The sequence below is a fragment of the Triticum dicoccoides genome, chromosome 4A, assembly GCF_002162155.2.
Source record: "Triticum dicoccoides isolate Atlit2015 ecotype Zavitan chromosome 4A, WEW_v2.0, whole genome shotgun sequence".
NCBI classification, from domain to species: Eukaryota; Viridiplantae; Streptophyta; class Magnoliopsida; order Poales; family Poaceae; genus Triticum; species Triticum dicoccoides.
Window position 1 is genome coordinate 187248591 of NC_041386.1, and position 14223 is coordinate 187262813.

Consider the following 14223-nt stretch of genomic DNA (forward strand, 5'->3'; position numbering starts at 1 on the left):
TTGCGAGCCTCAAGGCTTCGGCGGCTTTGGGGGTGAGGCGCCTCACCATCAGGGGCGACTCCTAGCTCCTTGTCAACTTCTCCAACAAAGCATACAAGACGAAGGACAAGCACATGGAGGCATACCTCGAGGAGGTGCGCAAAATTGAGAAATGGTTCTTGGGCCTGGAATCGCAGCACATGCCACGCGATACAAACAAGGAGGCAGACGACATCGCCAAGAGGGCATCTCGGCGTCTACCTTAGGAGCTTGGCATCTTTGAGGAGCGGCTCTTCAAGCCATCGACAGCTCCCCCCGCTGCGGGACCAACATCTCCTCAGGAGGACCTCCCTCCAGCACCCCTCTCAGGCGCCCCAGCTTCCAGCTTGTGTCCCGACCTCGGGAGCATGCCTGCTCCTCGCACTTGAGCCTCAGGAGGGGTGCTGGACCGAGGAATTCAAGGCATACCTGCTCCAAGGCTTCTTGCCGGAGAAGGAGAAAGACGCACATCATGTGGCCCGCCAAGCCACTGCGTACTGAATCTAGGACGGTGAGCTCTATCGGAAACGACCAAACAATGTTTCTCTATGATGCATCTGCAGGGAGTAGGGTTGCGAGCTGTTGGCCGACATACATGGCGGGGACTACGGGCATCACTCTTCATCACGCATGCTCATGGGCAAGGTGTTCCGCAGTGGATTCTACTGGCCCACGGCGCTCGATGATGCCACCAAGCTGGTAAGATCCTGTGATGCCTATCAGTTCCATGCCAAGCAGATCCACCAGCTCGCTCAGGGCCTCCAGACCATCCCGCTCTCATGGTCATTCGCGGTTTGGGGTCTGGACATCTTGGGCCCGTTCCCTCGAGCGCCCGGGGGCTATCGCTACCTCTACGTCGCCATCGACAAGTTCACCAGGTGGGCCGAGGTAAAGGTCGTCCGCACCATCCCAGCTGGCTTGGCCGTCAAGTTCATCAAGGGCCTCGTGAGCCATTTCGGGTTCCCTAATCGCATCATCACCAACAATGGCTCGCAGTTCGCCCGCAACCTTTTCAAAACATATTGCACTAACCTTGGAATGCAGATATGCTACGCTTCGATGGCACACCCTCACAGCAACGACCATGCTGAGCGTGCCAACGCAGAGGTCCTGAGAGGCCTCAAGGCAAGGACCTTCATGAAGAAGCTCGAGGCCTGCGGCAAGGGCTGCCTCGATGAGCTTCAGTCCGTGCTGTGGTCCATCCACACCACCACGACCAAGATGATGGGAGAGACTCCATTCTTCCTCGTCTACGAAGATGAAGCGGTTCTCCCTCACGAGGTGAGGCATTGCTCTGCGCGGGTCTTAGCGTTTGACGAGGCATGCCAGGACGCCTTGCGGGGGATGGACCTCGTGCTAGGGGAGGAACGTCGCCGACAGGCCTCGCTCCGAGCAGCGAGGTACCAGCAGGCGCTGCGGTGGTACCACTGCCATAGCGTCCGCTCCAGGACGCTCGAGGTGGGTGATCTCATCTCGAGGCGGGTGCTCTCCATGGAAGGGTTGCATAAGCTCTCGCCCATGTGGCAGGGCCCATTCAGGATCGCCCGTGTCTCTAGGCCTGGGGCCGCGTGCCTGGAGACGCTAGACGGGATCCCCATCTAGAACGCCTAGAACATCTAGCACCACCAGAAATTCTTCCCATGAAGCAAGGCCCCATGCCTGTGAAGCCCTCCGCTCATCACACTCCCACATAATAATGAGTTGGGGTTGTACATGCCCTGGAGTTTCCTGAGCGCCACCCCTGGGCCTCACGAGGGCTCCCACCCACGTCCTAGTGGAGGCCCCATGCTCCGTGCTGGTGGGAAGACAAGAAGACTAGTGTAGGTGTCGGATGCGGTTGTTCTTTTGCTTGCTTTCTATAGCTGGTTTGCAACTTCTTGAGTGAAATTTTGAGCTTCGTGTCTTTCAGTCGCTAGGGTTGGAAGTTTTCTCTCTTTCTATTTTTGTTCGCCACTCTAACCGAGTCTAGGAGGAGCGGCAGTTGCCCATCGCTCTTCCTCGCGCTTCCTACGCATGGGGGCTAGGTACGATGTGCACGCCTAGGCTCGCCCGTGACCACACCTCGTCGATGCCTTGTCGCTCCAGCTTGGTGCCCTTAATCCTCGTGAGACGCCCTCGAGCGAGCTCATGGACATACGCGCCCTCTTAAGTCCGTGCCCCCGGGCATCGCGACGTGGCGTGCTAGCCAAAACCAGTCCACACTCAGGAGCTTGTCTGAGGTAGGATGAGGCGCCTCATGAGGCTTTCTAACCATGCAACTACAAGATGTCCCTTGAGGCCCAACAACCCTCAGGTCCTCAAGAAGGAAGCTTCGGAAGATGCCCCTAGAAAGGCACACCCTCGCGACGCAAGAGTCGACCGCAAGCACATCGAGCTAAGTGCCCTAATCACACATGGTGGAAACACAGGTATCATGGCATAATATCAAAATAACAAACATAGCATAGTGGCATGAGCGTCATAGTTCATTACACACCCCAGCAGGGCCCTCTACTTTTTTTTAAATGCAGGAGAAAGGAAAAAACAAAAGCAGGCCACACGACTGCAGTAGCTCCCGAGGCCAGGCTCCAGCGGCTCCCGAGCTCAGTACGAGTCTTCCTCCTGCTTCACTGGGGCACGGCGGCGAGGTGGCTCGTCACCTTCCCCGATCCGAGCCCGACGACATGGTGGTTCTTCGTAGCTGCCATCGCTAGTGCTCTCATCGGAGGAGGAGCCTCCACTGCTGGAGGTGGCGCGGTCGTCGCCAAGGGCAAGCTCACCCTCATCGTCGTCGCGGCCGTCGCCAAGGGCATGCTCGTCGTCGCCGCTGCCATCCTTCTGGCAACACCCGCACGACAGCCGTCTTCCCCAAACACCCTCACGTAGAGGGTTGCAAGGCCGTCGCACCTGGAATGGAGGGTGGACCTCCCTCTTAGACCCCGCGCGCGGGCAAACGGCTGCCAACTGTGGGTCATGGACGCGTTGCCCGCGGCGGTGACCTCGACCCCCACCCATGATGCCCTATGACAACAGTCGTCAGCCTACAGCCAGAGGCCATCAAGCCCCGCGGTCGGCAGCACACCCGTGAAGAAGCGCGGGAGCGGGCGCCAGATGCCAGCGGGCCACTCCGACCACACGACGAACTCCGGGAACGCGTCCGCCGGGTGGTAGCGCGGCCGAGGAGGCCGGCGACCACAACGCGCCTCCCCCATCGTAGGAGTTGCCCTGTCGTCGTCGGCTCGTGCCGCGAGAGGAAGCACCGTCGCGGCTACCTGAGGTGACGCCTGCTCTCGAAGAGGTGTGCCTGCGCCCCCGAGGGGCCACTGTCGGGTTTGCAGCGTACTTACGGGGGCATCCGCGGGATCTCTTGGGAGGCGGCGTGCCCAACCCCTCCTTGGGGGCTTTCCCCTTTTCCGCGGCAGAGAACCTCCTCGTTGGCGCCATGGACGCCTTGGCAAGACGGTGAGACAAGAAGGAAGAAGAAAGAGCTAGAAGCGAGAAGATGGAGATGGGCAGGGGGCTGCACCCCTTCCCCCATTTATAGCCATAGGGAGGTCAACCGCCAGCCTCCATGATCCGCGGTAATGATTACTCTTTTTTGCATGCGGCAGGCTCTTGTCAAGTCGAACGGTTGCCGAGGCAGCATGGGGAAGCAGAGACGCCACGTCCCATCAAGTCCCACGCGTCGACCGAGGTCGCAGGCGGTTGGGTTCGTGGAGCTTTGCCCTTGCGCTTTGGCCTCTCCTCGGAGCCAAGTGTGAGCACGCCTTGGGCCCGGGGGCTACTATCGGTGTTCTGGGAACCGAGGTACCCAGACTTGCCTGCCTGCGGCCCACGGCGTGGGTCCAATGACAGCCTGGTACGGCCCACCTTTAGCACCAATAATACAAGACCCTTGCGAGGGGCCAAGCCTCATGAGGCGGATGCCACCAAGACCCCTAGAAGGAGTGGCCCCCTTAGGCTTGCTCCTAAGGGGTGGAGATTTCTATGCAAGCCCTCACATCATGAGGTTTGGATGATGCAAGCCATGACAACCAAGGCCAGGCAGGCGTCAGCGGGACCAGCACAAACAGGTTTCCTCTTTGGTGCTAAAGAGGCAAGCGCAGGCGCGAGTCCCGAGGCATCAACCAAAGGTTTCCATTTCCATGCTACAAGACCAAGACTGCCAGGACGGCAAGATGGAGGTCATCGCCCAGCCCACCACGGTGTCATGACCAGAAGCTTTGTAGGCGCAGACCACCTTTCATCAGGATAAGATGTACTAGTTGTCTCCCTTCGAATTTGGCCATTGTGTGATCCCTTCTCGCCTTCATTTTGGGGGAAGAGGACCAAGGCAACTATAAGTATAGCCTAGCCACCACCATAGAGAGAGGGGGGATTCAGATTCAAAGCATCCACACCCACACCCACACCGGCACAAGAACACACCTCCTGAGGTTGTTCTACCACTGTACTAGTTCATCCTCAGCCCACCTCAAGGCAAATCCACCACCAAGCAAGAGTAGGGTATTACACCGCAAGGTGGCCTGGACCTGGTTAAACTGCCTCATCTCGTTCTTCTTCAGTTCATCGACCTAGGCCATGGGATTGACGAGCTGGCAGGCTGGGGAGGTTGAGTTCTTCGCACGCACCCTAGAGTTCGAATCTATCTTCGATCTGCGAAGCCCTGAATCCGACAGTCAACTCTCAACAACTTTTATTCATCATACTCTTTATATGTGAAGTCATTACTCTTCGTAAGATCAATATATGATATTTTTATTTCCTTTTATTCTTTCTTTTATTCTTTTATTTCCTCAAGATCATAGCAAGAAAACAAAGCCCTCAACTCAAAACTACTATTTATTGTATATAACTGAAGGACTCGATTAGATAGATAGATATCGAAACAAAACTCAAAGCTAGATCATACTAAAACTTTATTCTACTAGATCAAGATATAACCAAAAGGTCTGAACTAAGAAAAACTATGAAGGTAAAGGTGTGATGGTGATACGATACCGGGGCACATCCCCTAAGCTTGGCGGTTGCCAAGGGGAGTGCCCATACCCATGTATTTATGTCTCTTTCTTTAGCGGTGGTGATGATGGGGTTGTTGATGTAGGGTACCTCTTCCCCAGTTTGCGCTTGAGGATAGAATTTTCCTCCCTTGAGTCATTGATCTCCTGCTCAAGCCTTAATATATTTTTACATAGTTCTATTTGTTTTCCTACAAGAGACAAAAAGGGATAAACTAGATCTATGGTTTGTTTGCTTTGTTAGGGAGACTTGAATTTTTGAACTCCACGTGCATGTCCCTAGGATGGGGTAGTGGGACTTCATCTTCATTTGAGCTTGTCTCCTCCTTTCCCTTTGGACCATAGTCTTCTTCTTCCACTATGGTCCAACCATAATGCTCGGAATCCCCATAGACCTTGGGGTTTGCAATGTAATCATCCACATAGCTCTCTCCCTCCGAATCTTGGGACGACATATTGCTCTAATTCGGCTACAGAAACAACTCAAAACAAAAACAAGGGATTTTGCCATGGTACAGTGGTCAAAACCTTTGGGAGATTATATAATGAATTACCTTTGGGAGATTATATAATGTTTGATTCTTTGACGGTTTACCATCGTAGGATTTGTGCCTTCGGCGTTGTTGATTTTGATGGCATCAAAATGATAGACCTCCTTGATAATGTAAGGACCTTCCCATTTAGAGAGAAGTTTTCCTGCAAAAAATCTTAAACGAGAATTGTATAGCAAAACATGATCACCTACATTAAACTCACGCTTTTGTATCCTTTTTTCATGCCATCCTTTAACCTTTTCTTTAAACAATTTGGCATTCTCAAAGGCTTGGGTTCTCCATTCATCAAGCGAGCTAATGTCAAATAAACTCTTCTCACCGGAAAGTTTGAAATCATAGTTGAGCACTTTAATAGCCCAATAAGCTTTATGTTCTAGTTCGAGAGGTAAGTGACATGCTTTTCCATAAACCATTTTATACAGAGACATACCCATAGGGTTCTTATAAGCAGTTCTATGGGCCCATAATGCATCGTTAAGTTTCTTAGACCAATTCTTTCTAGATCTATTAACATTATTTTCAAAAATCAATTTAATCTCTCTATTGCTCAATTCTACTTGAGCACTATATTGGGGATGATATGGAGATGCAATTCTATGGTTAACATCATACTTAGCAAGAATTTTACGGAAAGCACCATGAATAAAATATGAACCACCATCATTCATTAAATATCTAGGGACTCCAAACCTCGGAAAAATAACTTCTTTAAGCATATTAATAGAAGTGTTATGGTCAGCACTACTAGTTGGAATAGCTTCTACCCACTTAGTAACGTAATCAACAACAATTAAAATATGTGTATACCCATTGGAGGAAGCAAAAGGTCCCATATAATCAAAGCCTCAAACATCAAATGGTTCTATAACAAGTGAATAATTCATAGGCATTTCCTGACGTCTACTAATATTACCAATTCTTCGGCATTCATCACAAGACAAGACATACTTACGAGCATCTTTGAAGGGAGTAGGCCAATAAAAACTAGATTGCAATACCTTATTTGTTGTTCTATCTCCAGTGTCGTGTCCTCCGTAAGCCTCGGAGTGGCACTTGCATAGGATATGTTCTTGTTCATGCTCAGGTACACAACATCTAATAACACCATCTACTCCTTCTTTATAAAGGTGTGGGTCATCCCAAAAGTAATGTCTTAAATCATAGATTTTTTTCTTTTGCTGGTATGTAAACTAGGTGGTATAAATTTAGCAACGATGTAATTAGCATAATCAACATACATGGAGTATTACGAGAAGCATTTATGACAGCTAATTGCTCATCGGGAAAGCTATCATCAATAGGCAGTGGGTCATCAAGAACATTTTCTAACCTAGACAAGTTGTCTGCAACGGGGTTCTCAGCTCCCTTTCTATCGATAATATGCATATCAAATTCTTGTAACAAGAGAACCCATCTAATAAGTCTAGGTTTAGCATCTTTCTTTTCCATAAGATATTTCACAGCAGCATGATCAGTATGAATAGTTACTTTGGAATCAACAATATAAGATCATGCAAATACAACTGCTAGAAATTCTTTTTCAGTAGTAGCACAATATCTCTGGGTACTGTCTAGAGTTTTACTAGCATAATGAATAACATTCAATTTCTTATCAACTCTTTGTCCTAGAACAGCACCAACAGAATAATCACTAGCATCACACATAATTTCAAAGGGTAAATTCCAATCAGGTGGCTGAACAATTGGTGCATAAATCAAGGCTTTCTTATGTATTTCAAATGCTTCTACACAATCATCATAAAAAACAAACGGAACATCTTTTTGCTAGAGATTAGTGAGAGGCCTAGAAATTTTATAGAAGTCTTTAATAAACCTCCTATAGAAACCAACATGACCAAGGAAACTTCTTATACCTTTGATATCTTTAGGACACGGCATCTTTTCAATAGCGTCTACTTTAGCTTTATGAACTTCAATACCTCTTTCGAAATTTTTATGCCCCAAGTCAACACCTTCATTAACCATAAAGTGGCACTTTTCCCAATTCGAAACAAGATTAGTTTCTTCACATCTATGCAAAACTCAATCAAGGTATCTTAAGCAATCATCAAAAGAAGTTTCGTAAACGGATAAATCATCCATAAAAACCTCAACAATTTTTTCACAGAAGTCAGAGAATATAGCAGTCATATATATTTGAAAGGTAGCAGGTGCATTGCATAAATGAAAGGGCATATGTCTATAACCAAAAGTACTGAAAGTGCAAGTAAAAGTGGTCTTTTCCCGATCATCTTTTGACAGAGGTATTTGAGAGAAACCAGAATAACCATCTAGAAAGAAAAATGTGTATGTTTGGACAAACTTTCTACCATTTGATCAATAAAAGGTAGAGGGTAATGATCTTTTCTAGTAGATTTGTTTAATTTGCGAAAATCAATTACCATTCTATAACATGTAATAATTTTTTATGGAATCAATTCATTCTTATCATTAGGAACAACAGTAACACCTCCCTTCTGAGGGACAAAATGAACAGGCTTACCCATCTACTATCAGCAATAGGATAAATTATACCTGCCTCCAGAAGCTTTAGTATTTCATTTCTTACCACTTCTTTCATCTTAGGATTTAACCATTGTTGGTGATCAACAACTGGTTTAGCATCATGCTCCAAATTAATTTTGTGCTAGCATAGAGTTGGACTAATGCCCTTAAGATCATCAAGAGTATATCCAATATCAGCACAGTGCTTCTTTAGAGTTTTCAATAATTTCTTTTCTTCATGCTCTGAAAGGTTAGCACTAATAATAACAGGATATATCTTCTTTTCATCAAGATAAGCATATTACAAAGTATCAGGTAATTGTTTAAGCAAAAACACGGGATCACCCTTGGGTGGAGGAGGATCCCCAAGGATTTCTACAAGAAAATTGTGTTTCAAAACAGGTCCTTGATTAAAGAATATTTCATCTATTTCCCTTCTTTCATTCATAAACATATCATTTTCATGGTCTAGTAAATATTGTTCTACAGGATCAGTAGGAGGTACGGCAATAGAAGCAAGACCAATAATTTCATCCTTACTAGGCAATTCCACTAGTAGAAAAAACCCCATTCGTCCCGGTTGATAAGGGCCTTTGTCCCGGTTTGTGAACCGGGACTAAAGGGTCGTTACAAATGCCCTAACCCTTTAGTCCCGGTTCTTACACGAACTGGGACAGATGAGCCTCCACATGGCCGGTGTGCCGAGCCCAGGCAGGAGGGCCTTTGGTCCCGGTTGGTGGCACCAACCGGGACCAATAGGCATCCATGCGTCAGCATTTCAGGGGCTGGGTTTTTTGTTTTTTTAAAGGGGGGGGGTTGGGGGTTTTGGGGGTTTAGTTTAGGTGTTTCATATATTGTGTTAGCTAGCTAATTAATCGAGACAAGTGTCCTCTCTTATATCTGTGCTTGGACGACGCTATATATACGTGTATATAGAGAGGACTAGACACACTAGCTAGTAAGAAAATAAAGGAAACAGAAGATCGTCATGAACATATGCATACAGAGAGAAGTGATATCGACCACCTCTCCTTCTCCGAGAGATTTGTAGAACAACAAGTTCTCGTATATCTATCCGACACTACCGGCTACATATATACAATATCTCTTACAATAATTATCTCTTACAATATAATCTCCTAATTATATATGAACACAGGGTCCACATAGTATTCTCCGTCTTCAGCGATCACGTGGTCAAGGAAGAATGCCGCCAATTCCTCTTGAATTGCTCGCATATGAACTGGTGCTAGGAGTTCATCCCGCATCCGAAACATCTAATTTGAACAAGGGGGTCAATACATATATATATATATATATATGAATAAATGAAACTCAACACAAATGATGGTAATAAAATAAAATTGTGAATATTATTGCTTACGCACTTCATATTGTTCGTCAGAGTACCCTCGTTCACGGGTCGTGTGGCGGATGGACTCACAAACATAGTATCCACATTAATTATTCACGGGTTCCTGCCATAACCACTTACCAAGAAATAGAGGTCAATCATACTGATAAGCAAGCATGCTATAAATGGTATTGATGAAACTAGCGCTTGAATCACTAGGAGATGCGTGGAACATGTTACTATAGTACTTACTTCCCGGTGTCTAAATTGCAGCTTCTTCGTCAGTCCCGGAGCTTTTTTGGTGAATTTTCTCCAAACCCTGCCAGTCAAAGAAAACAATTACTTGATATATCAGGAAATGAACAAAGTTGCTGATATGGTGGATAATGATCGATTTAACTTACTTCTCTAGCATTTGAGTCATGTCTGCATAGTCCTGGGGATCTTTTCGTCTCGAGTCTAAGACGGTTACTAGTCCCTGCTCAAGCTTAATCTCTAGGAGAATATAGTGGAAGCTGCGCACGCATGCATAACTCATCAATTACATTACTATAACCTAGACTAATAAGGGAAACCGAATATGCACAAGACAGTAACACTCACTTGAAGTTGTAAGGAAAGATTATTATATCTTTGTTTTCATTTATTACCAACGATCGTAGAAAGTTATCCTCGGTATCTTCGGCACAATATTTAACCTCACTTGCATCTATGAGATTTGTGTTAATGGACCAATATCACTGATTTGTCTTGTCTTGAATTCGGCGATCTTAAATCTGCATAATATAGTGAGGATAATTATAAATACATGCAATGAAAGAGCTGACCTATATAGAGAGACTTAATGAAAGAAGTAGTACTACTTACAGATAGTAGCAAGTGACCGTTGCTTTATCGAGGGCCTTCTGATTGAAAAACTGGAAGAACTCCTCAAATGGAACATTCAACAGTTCAATTCCAACAAGGTCATGCTCCTCTCTAACTCTCGGCGTCAAAGTATTCCTCCCCGCAGACTCTCTGCAGGTTTTCATGTACCAATCATGGAATCTTCTCATCATGGTTGTTAGATATCTTTCATCTTTGACAAGAGGCTTCCCGTACTCGTATTTGTGTTCCTCCACCTCCAAGAACTCATAATGTACATTGTCGGGCAGGTAATCTCCAAGAATGCTATAACCGGGCACCATCCTCGGATCATTAGTAGGCACCTTGAGTGGGGGGCACGATTGGTTCGCTTGTTCGCCGAGCTGGGGAATATTTTTCCTAGCTCGTCGTTCTTTTAACCTTTGATCACTGACAGTACTTCCTGACCGCTCCGCTTCGACAAACGACTTTTCAATTATGCGGTCATAGTTGCCTTTCGGCGGAGAATTTGCTGGTTTTTTCAGGGCATCTAGAGTGCGCTTCGCTTTCATCGGATCTACCTTCTCCTCCGGAGGTGGATGTTTCTTTGCTTTCACCCCTTCAAAGAAGTTCCTCACTTCGGCTCATGCGATCTAGGCGTTCTCCTCCGGGGTCCTCTCGTATGGTAACTTCTCTGGAGTCTTCAGAGAAGGACCGAATCTGTATTGCCTCCCGCCTCTGGCTGTACTGCTAGACGCTGGCAGAGCAGACAGAGCGGCTACGGCTGTCTTCTTTCCTTGCTTACGATGCGGAGGAGAAGGACTACGACGCACCGGAGCAGCCGGAGTAGCGGTGGGTCTCTTCCGCCCTTGCTGACGAGGCGGAGAAGGAGAAGGAGGCTGGCTGCTCGGGCGCGCCGGCGCAGGCAGAGAAGGAGGCGGAGTGCCGCCACGCGTCGGAGAAGGAGGCTGAGTGCCCTGATCACTCGCTAGAGGAGGAGGCGGAGTGGCCTGACTCGCCGGAGGAGGAGGAGGAGGAGGAGGAGGAGGCGGCGTCCAGTTCAGAAGCTTGATGAGCTCCTTCCGCCATAGGCATGGAGTCAATAGACAAGAACCCAGCCGAGTCTCCCCTTCACCAGTAGGGTAGTCAAGCTGGAGGTCCTCAAATCCATCCATTATTTCATCCATCGTCACCCTGGCATATCCTTCTGGAATCAGACTACAGTGAGAAGTTGCGCCGGGTTCAGTAGGTCGAACAGAGCCGATGGCTGCCTTGACTTTGAAGTTCTGCCATTGCGTCATAAGGTGGCAATGTTGAGACTCCGTGATAGCATCCACGGGGTAGCTAGCAGGAGCCGTCAAGACATGCTCCGGCTGAAGCAGCTCGGTGGAAGCCACGCTGCTTCTCCGCTGAGATGGCGGGGTAGCTTCGGGGGTAGTTTCGGCAGGTCGCTTGCTGCGAGCTACTTCTCGCTCCTCTAGCGCTTGAACCCTTTCGTGCAGCGTCTAAACTTGGGCATGCTCCACTTTTTTCCTCCTCTCCTGGCATGTGTAATCGCCTGCGTCCGGAAAACCAGCCTTCCATGGAATGGAGCCTGGCGTGCCTCGTGTCCGTCCAGGGTGCTCAGGATTCCCGAGGGCCATTGTGAGCTCGTCGTTCTCTCTGTCTAGAACGAACGTCCCTTGCTGCGCTGCATCGATATAGTGCTTTAGCTTCTTGACTGGTATGTTCATTTGCTCGTCCGTCCAAACGCATTTCCCCAATACAGGGTCCAAGGTTCTGCCAGCCCCGAAGAACCAAGTCCGGCAACGGCCTGGCGAGTTCATTGTCTCTGGTTCGATCCCTTTATCAAGTAGATCATTCTCAGCCTTGGCCCACTTAGGCCGGACTTTGAGGTAGCCACCTGACCCCGTGCAATGGTGAAGCTTCTTCTTTGCAACATTTTTCTTGTTTGTCGCTGACATCTTTTTACTCTTTTCTGATGTCTTGTAGACCACAAATGCGGGCCAGTGATCTCTGATCTTCTCATATCTGCCGATGAATTCTGGTGTCTCTTCTTTGTCGACAAACGTTTTCAGCTCATTCTTCCACCTCCTGAATAGGTCTGCCATCTTCTTAAGAGCATGAGACTTGATTAATTGCTCTTTAACTGGCTTCTCCGGATCCTCCTCTGGCGGTAGGGTGAAATTTTCCTTCAGCTCAGTCCAAAGATCATCTTTCTGCATATAATTGACATAAGACACCTCAGGGTCTTCGTTCTTAGGCTTACACCATTGCTGGATGCTGATCGAGATCCTGTCCCTAACAAGAACTCCGCACTGAGCAGCAAATGCTTCCTTTATTCGGATGGGTTCAATCGGCATGCCATCGCGCGCGATTGCTGTGATCTCAAACCTTTCATCCGAGCGCAAATTTTTCTTCGGGCCACGTCTCTTTACCAAAGTTGTGCTCGATCCGGAGGGCTAGAAAAAACAAGAATTAGACGAGAGTTAATTAATATGTGTACATACCAAAATAATGAATGCATCAATTAGCTAGTCATCACAGGCTTAACTAATATATTTACCTGGCCGGACTCTGTTCAGTCATCGGAGCCGTCACCACGGGCTCCTTCTTGCACCAGCATTGGCTCCTCCATTCTTCGATCACCGTAGCCTGCTTCTTCTTCACCCTGTTCTGCTTCCAGACCATCATTGTCGTTAAGATACGACATGACATCACCTCTGGCTAAGATTATGTCCCCCAACACCTGTTCTTGTTCCTCGTCTCGTCCGAACTCCATTGTTTCTGCAAATATTACAACATGGCAATTATTACACAAACATGACAACATCTGGATATATTAGTGGCAAACGTAGACCTAGCTTATTCCGGGTTTGCGGTGGCCTCGACAACGCTTCAAGGGTAGGGGCGCGGCGGGAGGGGGTAAGAGACCGACATCGTTTTTTTCTAGGGTTTGGGTGTCCTTGAGAGTTTTGGTCGAGCGAGAGGGCCAGGGGGTGCTCCCGTGGTATAAGTTATCACGGTCGAAGTTATCCGGGAGGGGGTTATATCGACAATGACGACATACATACATGGGAAAATAATGTTATCGGGGAGGGGGTAGGTCGAACCCCCCCTCGTGTTGAAGTTATCGGGACACGGGGTATATCGACAACGACATATCCGATAAAAAATAAGAAGACGAAGAAGAAATAAAAAGAGGAGAAGAAGATATTAATAGAGGAGAAGATTGAAGAAAAAAAGAAGAAAAAAAGAGGAGAAGAAGAGAAAATAGAATATATTCTATTTTCTCTTCTTCTCCTCTATTCCTTTCTTCTTCTCCTCTTCTTTTTCTTATTCTTTCTTCTTCTTATTTATTTCTCCTCTTCTTCCTCTCCTCTTCTTCTCCTTTCTTCCTCTTCTTATTGTCCTTTTTCCTCTCATTTTTTTTCTTCTTCCTTTCCTAGCTAGATATATAAAACTTTTCTAAAAATGTAACTTTTCCATACATACATGGGAAAATAATATTATCGGGGAGGGGGTAGGTCGAACCCCCCCTCGTGTTGAAGTTATCGGGACACGGGGTATATCGACAACGACATATCCGATAAAAAATAAGAAGACGAAGAAGAAATAAAAAGAGAAGAAGAAGATATTAATAGAGGAGAAGATCAAAGAAAAAAAAGAAGGAAAAAAAGAGGAGAAGAAGAAAGAAATAGAGGAGAAGAAGAGAAAATAGAATATTCTATTTTCTCTTCTTCTCCTCTATTCCTTTCTTCTTCTCCTCTTCTTTTTCTTCTTCTTATTTATTTCTCCTCTTCTTCTCCTTTCTTCCTCTTCTTATTTTCCTTTTTCCTCTCATTCTTTTTCTTCTTCTTCCTTTCCTAGCTAGATATATAAAACTTTTCTAAAAATGTAACTTTTGCATACATACATGGGAAAATAATATTATCAGGGAGAGGGTAGGTCG